The sequence below is a fragment of the Daphnia carinata genome, chromosome 7 (assembly GCF_022539665.2).
Source record: "Daphnia carinata strain CSIRO-1 chromosome 7, CSIRO_AGI_Dcar_HiC_V3, whole genome shotgun sequence".
In the NCBI taxonomy this organism is placed as follows: Eukaryota; Metazoa; Arthropoda; class Branchiopoda; order Diplostraca; family Daphniidae; genus Daphnia; species Daphnia carinata.
The window spans coordinates 2,436,697-2,443,225 of NC_081337.1; the positions used below are offsets into that span (position 1 = coordinate 2,436,697).

Sequence of the window (6,529 nt, forward strand, 5' to 3'; positions counted from 1 at the left end):
ATGCTACCTATAATTCGATGAGTTACTTTTTCATGATGATGGAATTCGGTAATTCGAATGTATTAAAAATCCTTCTTTGGGTTGGAGTAGCGGAGGATTGAACTCCGGGCTTCTCACATGCGAAGCAAACACTCTACCTCTGAGTTACAACCCCATTTATATAGACTCGATCTTACTGTAACCCAGATGTTTTTTGGTCAATTATATTATCAAATTTAATCATTCTTGTTTCTGTTGTCGCATTAGTCCATTTTCAGATATAAATGGCACTTAAATTTTATATAAGTTCTGCATTCATGGGCAAATTTTTTATGTACAAATAATGCAAAATATTGTTCTATAAGTGATCAACATGGATGTAGTCTCTTTCAAACGTTATTGACATTATTGGAATGATTTGCTAATTTCAATATTTACTAGGAAATGGTTTTCTATGCTTGGAAAAACGGGACTGGAAAAACTTGTTCTGTTTCACAACACCAATGGAAATAACTAGATATAGAAAGAAGTGAATTGGAGCTGCGGAGGATTGAACTCCGGGCTTTTCGCATGCAAAGCGAGCACTCTACCACTGAGTTACAACCCCACATTTTCATATCAATTTACACAAATTACGTTTTTTGCAAATTTCAGGTAAAATTTCAATCGTCCTTGTTACTGCTTGTAAATTGATTCAAAAGAAATTTTCTTAGTTAGATATTACATTTGTCTTAATTAAAATGTGTGCATACTTGGTATTCTTTGAAATGAACCAGTAGTGCAATCTTTAATTATAGTTCCAAATTGTTTGTAGACTATCAACATCGTTGGTTTTATTGCAGTTGCTTTTACATGTAATGCTACCTATAATTCGATGAGTTACTTTTTCATGATGATGGAATTCGGTAATTCGAATGTATTAAAAATCCTTCTTTGGGTTGGAGTAGCGGAGGATTGAACTCCGGGCTTCTCACATGCGAAGCAAACACTCTACCTCTGAGTTACAACCCCATTTATATAGACTCGATCTTACTGTAACCCAGATGTTTTTTGGTCAATTATATTATCAAATTTAATCATTCTTGTTTCTGTTGTCGCATTAGTCCATTTTCAGATATAAATGGCACTTAAATTTTATATAAGTTCTGCATTCATGGGCAAATTTTTTATGTACAAATAATGCAAAATATTGTTCTATAAGTGATCAACATGGATGTAGTCTCTTTCAAACGTTATTGACATTATTGGAATGATTTGCTAATTTCAATATTTACTAGAAATGGTTTTCTATGCTTGGAAAAACGGGACTGGAAAAACTTGTTCTGTTTCACAACACCAATGGAAATAACTAGATATAGAAAGAAGTGAATTGGAGCTGCGGAGGATTGAACTCCGGGCTTTTCGCATGCAAAGCGAGCACTCTACCACTGAGTTACAACCCCACATTTTCATATCAATTTACACAAATTACGTTTTTTGCAAATTTCAGGTAAAATTTCAATCGTCCTTGTTACTGCTTGTAAATTGATTCAAAAGAAATTTTCTTAGTTAGATATTACATTTGTCTTAATTAAAATGTGTGCATACTTGGTATTCTTTGAAATGAACCAGTAGTGCAATCTTTAATTATAGTTCCAAATTGTTTGTAGACTATCAACATCGTTGGTTTTATTGCAGTTGCTTTTACATGTAATGCTACCTATAATTCGATGAGTTACTTTTTCATGATGATGGAATTCGGTAATTCGAATGTATTAAAAATCCTTCTTTGGGTTGGAGTTGCGGAGGATTGAACTCCGGGCTTCTCACATGCGAAGCAAACACTCTACCTCTGAGTTACAACCCCATTTATATAGACTCGATCTTACTGTAACCCAGATGTTTTTTGGTCAATTATATTATCAAATTTAATCATTCTTGTTTCTGTTGTCGCATTAGTCCATTTTCAGATATAAATGGCACTTAAATTTTATATAAGTTCTGCATTCATGGGCAAATTTTTTATGTACAAATAATGCAAAATATTGTTCTATAAGTGATCAACATGGATGTAGTCTCTTTCAAACGTTATTGACATTATTGGAATGATTTGCTAATTTCAATATTTACTAGGAAATGATTTTCTATGCTTGGAAAAACGGGACTGGAAAAACTTGTTCTGTTTCACAACACCAATGGAAATAACTAGATATAGAAAGAAGTGAATTGGAGCTGCGGAGGATTGAACTCCGGGCTTCTCGCATGCAAAGCGAACACTCTACCACTGAGTTACAACCCCACATTTTCATATCAATTTACACAAATTACGTTTTTTGCAAATTTCAGGTAAAATTTCAATCGTCCTTGTTACTGCTTGTAAATTGATTCAAAAGAAATTTTCTTAGTTAGATATTACATTTGTCTTAATTAAAATGTGTGCATACTTGGTATTCTTTGAAATGAACCAGTAGTGCAATCTTTAATTATAGTTCCAAATTGTTTGTAGACTATCAACATCGTTGGTTTTATTGCAGTTGCTTTTACATGTAATGCTACCTATAATTCGATGAGTTACTTTTTCATGATGATGGAATTCGGTAATTCGAATGTATTAAAAATCCTTCTTTGGGTTGGAGTAGCGGAGGATTGAACTCCGGGCTTCTCACATGCGAAGCAAACACTCTACCTCTGAGTTACAACCCCATTTATATAGACTCGATCTTACTGTAACCCAGATGTTTTTTGGTCAATTATATTATCAAATTTAATCATTCTTGTTTCTGTTGTCGCATTAGTCCATTTTCAGATATAAATGGCACTTAAATTTTATATAAGTTCTGCATTCATGGGCAAATTTTTTATGTACAAATAATGCAAAATATTGTTCTATAAGTGATCAACATGGATGTAGTCTCTTTCAAACGTTATTGACATTATTGGAATGATTTGCTAATTTCAATATTTACTAGGAAATGATTTTCTATGCTTGGAAAAACGGGACTGGAAAAACTTGTTCTGTTTCACAACACCAATGGAAATAACTAGATATAGAAAGAAGTGAATTGGAGCTGCGGAGGATTGAACTCCGGGCTTTTCGCATGCAAAGCGAACACTCTACCACTGAGTTACAACCCCACATTTTCATATCAATTTACACAAATTACGTTTTTTGCAAATTTCAGGTAAAATTTCAATCGTCCTTGTTACTGCTTGTAAATTGATTCAAAAGAAATTTTCTTAGTTAGATATTACATTTGTCTTAATTAAAATGTGTGCATACTTGGTATTCTTTGAAATGAACCAGTAGTGCAATCTTTAATTATAGTTCCAAATTGTTTGTAGACTATCAACATCGTTGGTTTTATTGCAGTTGCTTTTACATGTAATGCTACCTATAATTCGATGAGTTACTTTTTCATGATGATGGAATTCGGTAATTCGAATGTATTAAAAATCCTTCTTTGGGTTGGAGTAGCGGAGGATTGAACTCCGGGCTTCTCACATGCGAAGCGAGCACTCTACCTCTGAGTTACAACCCCATTTATATAGACTCGATCTTACTGTAACCCAGATGTTTTTTGGTCAATTATATTATCAAATTTAATCATTCTTGTTTCTGTTGTCGCATTAGTCCATTTTCAGATATAAATGGCACTTAAATTTTATATAAGTTCTGCATTCATGGGCAAATTTTTTATGTACAAATAATGCAAAATATTGTTCTATAAGTGATCAACATGGATGTAGTCTCTTTCAAACGTTATTGACATTATTGGAATGATTTGCTAATTTCAATATTTACTAGGAAATGATTTTCTATGCTTGGAAAAACGGGACTGGAAAAACTTGTTCTGTTTCACAACACCAATGGAAATAACTAGATATAGAAAGAAGTGAATTGGAGTGGCAGAGGATTGAACTCTGGACTTCTCGCATGCAAAGCGAGCATTCTACCACTGAGTTACCACCCCACATTTTCATATCAATTTACACAAATTACGTTTTTTGCAAATTTCAGGTAAAATTTCAATCGTCCTTGTTACTGCTTGTAAATTGATTCAAAAGAAATTTTCTTAGTTAGATATTACATTTGTCTTAATTAAAATGTGTGCATACTTGGTATTCTTTGAAATGAACCAGTAGTGCAATCTTTAATTATAGTTCCAAATTGTTTGTAGACTATCAACATCGTTGGTTTTATTGCAGTTGCTTTTACATGTAATGCTACCTATAATTCGATGAGTTACTTTTTCATGATGATGGAATTCGGTAATTCGAATGTATTAAAAATCCTTCTTTGGGTTGGAGTAGCGGAGGATTGAACTCCGGGCTTCTCACATGCGAAGCAAACACTCTACCTCTGAGTTACAACCCCATTTATATAGACTCGATCTTACTGTAACCCAGATGTTTTTTGGTCAATTATATTATCAAATTTAATCATTCTTGTTTCTGTTGTCGCATTAGTCCATTTTCAGATATAAATGGCACTTAAATTTTATATAAGTTCTGCATTCATGGGCAAATTTTTTATGTACAAATAATGCAAAATATTGTTCTATAAGTGATCAACATGGATGTAGTCTCTTTCAAACGTTATTGACATTATTGGAATGATTTGCTAATTTCAATATTTACTAGGAAATGATTTTCTATGCTTGGAAAAACGGGACTGGAAAAACTTGTTCTGTTTCACAACACCAATGGAAATAACTAGATATAGAAAGAAGTGAATTGGAGCTGCGGAGGATTGAACTCCGGGCTTCTCGCATGCAAAGCGAGCACTCTATCACTGAGTTACAACCCCACATTTTCATATCAATTTACACAAATTACGTTTTTTGCAAATTTCAGGTAAAATTTCAATCGTCCTTGTTACTGCTTGTAAATTGATTCAAAAGAAATTTTCTTAGTTAGATATTACATTTGTCTTAATTAAAATGTGTGCATACTTGGTATTCTTTGAAATGAACCAGTAGTGCAATCTTTAATTATAGTTCCAAATTGTTTGTAGACTATCAACATCGTTGGTTTTATTGCAGTTGCTTTTACATGTAATGCTACCTATAATTCGATGAGTTACTTTTTCATGATGATGGAATTCGGTAATTCGAATGTATTAAAAATCCTTCTTTGGGTTGGAGTAGCGGAGGATTGAACTCCGGGCTTCTCACATGCGAAGCAAACACTCTACCTCTGAGTTACAACCCCATTTATATAGACTCGATCTTACTGTAACCCAGATGTTTTTTGGTCAATTATATTATCAAATTTAATCATTCTTGTTTCTGTTGTCGCATTAGTCCATTTTCAGATATAAATGGCACTTAAATTTTATATAAGTTCTGCATTCATGGGCAAATTTTTTATGTACAAATAATGCAAAATATTGTTCTATAAGTGATCAACATGGATGTAGTCTCTTTCAAACGTTATTGACATTATTGGAATGATTTGCTAATTTCAATATTTACTAGGAAATGATTTTCTATGCTTGGAAAAACGGGACTGGAAAAACTTGTTCTGTTTCACAACACCAATGGAAATAACTAGATATAGAAAGAAGTGAATTGGAGCTGCGGAGGATTGAACTCCGGGCTTTTCGCATGCAAAGCGAACACTCTACCACTGAGTTACAACCCCACATTTTCATATCAATTTACACAAATTACGTTTTTTGCAAATTTCAGGTAAAATTTCAATCGTCCTTGTTACTGCTTGTAAATTGATTCAAAAGAAATTTTCTTAGTTAGATATTACATTTGTCTTAATTGAAATGAACCAGTAGTGCAATCTTTAATTATAGTTCCAAATTGTTTGTAGACTATCAACATCGTTGGTTTTATTGCAGTTGCTTTTACATGTAATGCTACCTATAATTCGATGAGTTACTTTTTCATGATGATGGAATTCGGTAATTCGAATGTATTAAAAATCCTTCTTTGGGTTGGAGTAGCGGAGGATTGAACTCCGGGCTTCTCACATGCGAAGCAAACACTCTACCTCTGAGTTACAACCCCATTTATATAGACTCGATCTTACTGTAACCCAGATGTTTTTTGGTCAATTATATGAAGTGATTGGACATTTTGAACATGCAAAGCAAACACTCTACCACAAATTGATTCAAAAGAAATTTTTGATTTGTCTTAATTAAAATGTGTGCATACTTGGTAAAATTTCAATCGTCCAAATTGTTTGTACTATCAACATCGTTGTAAATTGCTTTTACATGTAATGCTACCTATAATTCGATGAGTTACTTTTTCACTTGATGATGGAATTCGGTAATTAGAATTATATAGGATTGAACTCGGGCTTTTCACATACTGACAAACACTCTCCTACCTCTGAGTTACAACCCCATTTATAGACTCGATCTTACTGATGTTTTTGGTCAATTATATTATCAAATTTAATCATTCTTGTTTCTGTTGTCGCATTAGTCCATTTTCAGATATAAATGGCACTTAAATTTTATATGAGTTCTGCATTCATGGGCAAATTTTTTATGTACAAATAATGCAAAATATTGTTCTATAAGTGATCAACATGGATGTAGTCTCTTTCA

At 32.9% G+C, this 6,529-nt stretch overlaps 8 non-coding genes across 8 annotated transcripts; all 8 read right to left on the reverse strand.

The window, feature by feature from the left end:
* Positions 1–514: 514 nt before the first annotated feature.
* Trnaa-ugc (transfer RNA alanine (anticodon UGC)) lies at positions 515–586 on the reverse strand. The gene has a single exon. It is a non-coding gene; the product is annotated as a tRNA-Ala (tRNA).
* A 763-nt stretch (positions 587–1,349) lies between these two features.
* On the reverse strand, positions 1,350–1,421 carry Trnaa-ugc (transfer RNA alanine (anticodon UGC)). The gene has a single exon. It is a non-coding gene; the product is annotated as a tRNA-Ala (tRNA).
* A 764-nt stretch (positions 1,422–2,185) lies between these two features.
* Positions 2,186–2,257, reverse strand: Trnaa-ugc (transfer RNA alanine (anticodon UGC)). The gene has a single exon. It is a non-coding gene; the product is annotated as a tRNA-Ala (tRNA).
* A 764-nt stretch (positions 2,258–3,021) lies between these two features.
* Trnaa-ugc (transfer RNA alanine (anticodon UGC)) lies at positions 3,022–3,093 on the reverse strand. The gene has a single exon. It is a non-coding gene; the product is annotated as a tRNA-Ala (tRNA).
* Positions 3,094–3,425: 332 nt separating this feature from the next.
* On the reverse strand, positions 3,426–3,497 carry Trnaa-cgc (transfer RNA alanine (anticodon CGC)). Its single transcript has one exon. It is a non-coding gene; the product is annotated as a tRNA-Ala (tRNA).
* Positions 3,498–3,857: 360 nt separating this feature from the next.
* On the reverse strand, positions 3,858–3,929 carry Trnaa-ugc (transfer RNA alanine (anticodon UGC)). Its single transcript has one exon. It is a non-coding gene; the product is annotated as a tRNA-Ala (tRNA).
* A 764-nt stretch (positions 3,930–4,693) lies between these two features.
* On the reverse strand, positions 4,694–4,765 carry Trnaa-ugc (transfer RNA alanine (anticodon UGC)). The gene has a single exon. It is a non-coding gene; the product is annotated as a tRNA-Ala (tRNA).
* A 764-nt stretch (positions 4,766–5,529) lies between these two features.
* Trnaa-ugc (transfer RNA alanine (anticodon UGC)) lies at positions 5,530–5,601 on the reverse strand. The gene has a single exon. It is a non-coding gene; the product is annotated as a tRNA-Ala (tRNA).
* Between the last annotated feature and the right edge of the window lie 928 nt (positions 5,602–6,529).